We start from the raw sequence: 2,706 nt of genomic DNA on the forward strand, positions 1-2,706 counted from the left end.
GCTGGCCACCAGGCGTTCATCGGCGCACCCTTCCAGCCGACTGGCGCCGGCTATGGCGCCCTTCTTGCGCCGCCGCGCCTCGGTGGTCATGACCCGACCGTTCCGACGCCTCCCTACGGGGGCCTTCCGCCGCCGCCGGTACCTGCGCCATGGGACTCCACCCTCCTTGCCGCCCAGTACTCTGCGCCGTCGCTGAGTAGCTCTGTCGATGGAGGCGACTGGTACATGGACTCAGGTGCTACTGCGCATATGGCAGCTCATCCCGGTAACCTAACCTCCTCCACTCCCGTTCACACACCCACTCGTATCACTGTCGGCAACGGCTCCTCCTTACCTATTACTCATATCGGTAGCACTAGCTTTCCCTCCACTCCCACTCCCATCACTATGTCTAATGTTCTTGTTTAACCTGATTTAGTCACGAACCTAGTTTCCGTTCGTCGTCTTACTCGTGAGAACCCACTTACTGTTGAATTTGACGGTGTTGGCTTTTCTGTGAAAGACGCCCGTACTCGAATGGTCCTTCACCCAGGGCCGGCCCTGTGTTTTGGAAGGCCCTAGGCGAACTCAGTGACATGGTCCCCTATATAAATTTCAACCAAATTTGACTATAATAATTCAACTGACTCCATCGACAACAATAATAACTAAATTTGAACCGACTCCATCGACAAAATAATACTAAAAAGATGGCAAAATAAAACTAACATGCCATGATTACCTCAAATAAGAACCAAATTCAACTGACTCCATCGACAACAATAATACTTCAGTGCTTCAAAAAAAGTTTCTTCGGACGTTTCTTGATGCAATAATACTTTCTTTTTTTCTTCTCCTTTTTTCAGCACCAACATCTTCTTCTTAGGCAACATGGCAGGATAATGTCCTAAAATCATAAAGAAAAGAGGGTACAAAGAATTAAGAATTTATAATCGGATGATTGGAACCCTAAACATACATGTGGATAGTTGAATACGTACATACTACTGAAATTGTCAAATTGGGATCTGGGAGGATGGATTAGGTTATCAGGAACATGGATGGATCATGGATACATATACGGGCTGAAGAAACTGGCGGATGGAATGGATCATGGATTACCTCGTTGGCTCGCTGCAGACTTTGGGTTACTGGACTGCTATGCGGCGTGCACAGCGGCAAGCCGGCGGCGGTTGAGACGGCAAGGCGCCGAGCGCCGAGCGGCAGGCAGGATGAAGAGATTAGAGACCAACCGTCCAGACTCCAGACGAAGGAAAAGAAAATGAGCAGCCGGTACCGATTGCTGGCTAGCGCTAGCGTAACGCTTCGTAATCAATCGCATGGGCCTCGCGCCCTAGCCCATCTCGTTTCTTTTATCATTTTTTGCTGGGCATTAGTATTATATGTACTACATCATGCGCCCCCCTCCCGCCTGGGCCCTGGGCCGCCGCCCCACCGCCCATGCCCCAGGGCCGGCCCTGCCTTCACCGATGTGACAGTCCTGATGAGCTCTACCCCATGCACGCCAGCGCCTCCACATCCACACCCGTCGCCCTTGCCGCCGGCGTTGACCTTTGGCACGCTCGTTTGGGTCACTCCAACCACACTGTCTTACGTCAAATTCTTAGGAGTTTCTTTTTCTCATGTGATAAGCTCGACGAGCACTCTTGTGAGGCCTGCCGCTTAGGCAAGCACGTTTGTCTTCCCTTTAGTGCGTCTTCTTCAGTTTCCACTTTTCCGTTTCAATTACTTCATAGTGATGTTTGGACGTCTCCTGTTGTGAGTAACACGGGTTATCTATACTACTTGGTGATATTAGATGATTATTCTCATTATGTGTGGACTTTTCCCCTTCGTCATAAATCCGATGCTTTCACCACACTCACCGCCTTTTATTCCTATATGTCACCACCCAGTTCGGTCGTCCCATACTCGCACTTCAAACTGATAACGGAAAAGAGTTTGGCAACGTCGCTTTTTGCACACTTCTCGCCTCTCACGGCACCACCTTCCGTCTGACTTGCCCCTGCACTTCCCAGCAGAACGGCCGCGCCGAGCGCATTCTCCGTACTCTTAATGATTGCGTTCGCACGTTACTCTTTCACTCTAACGTGCCCACTCGGTTTTGGCCTGATACCCTCGCTACCACCACACTCTTAGTTAACATTCGTCCATGTCGCCCTCGGTGGAATTACGCCCCTCACCACCTTCTCTTCGGCAAACCACCGTCTTATGATGGTCTCCGCATCTTCGGGTGTCTCTGTTATCCTAGCACCGCATCCACCACGCCACACAAGCTCGCACCACGATCTGTCCCATGCGTCTTCCTTGGCTACCCTCCTAACACCAAAGGTTACCGGTGCTATGATCCTGTCACTCATCGTGTGTACACCTCGAGGCATGTGTACTTTGTTGAGACGGTGTTCCCTTTTTTTCAGGTTCCTCCGGCTTCGGCCCCTTCGGCGCCGACCCCCGCGCCCCCTTCGTGGAGTGATGTGCGGTGGCAGCCCCCGGCCCCCCCCCCCGGCACAGGGCCATCTGCCGCCACCACCTGCCTTCGTGACTCCCTCCCCCGATGTCGAGTCCGAGCGGGCCCCCGGGTCCCTGTCTCCCTCCTACGAGGTTGAGCCCGGCACCCCGCCCGCCCACCCTGCGACGGGCTCGACGTCACCCTCACCCGTCGCCTCTTCCGCCGCCGCGGCCGCCACGGCCTCCGCCTCGCTGCCG

At 53.6% G+C, this 2,706-nt stretch overlaps 1 pseudogene; it reads left to right on the plus strand.

Moving 5' to 3' along the window:
- The window catches only part of LOC119272006, a 9,654-nt pseudogene that overhangs the window by 2,802 nt on the left and 4,146 nt on the right, over positions 1–2,706 (plus strand).

This window comes from Triticum dicoccoides, chromosome 3A (genome assembly GCF_002162155.2).
Source record: "Triticum dicoccoides isolate Atlit2015 ecotype Zavitan chromosome 3A, WEW_v2.0, whole genome shotgun sequence".
NCBI lineage: Eukaryota > Viridiplantae > Streptophyta > Magnoliopsida > Poales > Poaceae > Triticum > Triticum dicoccoides.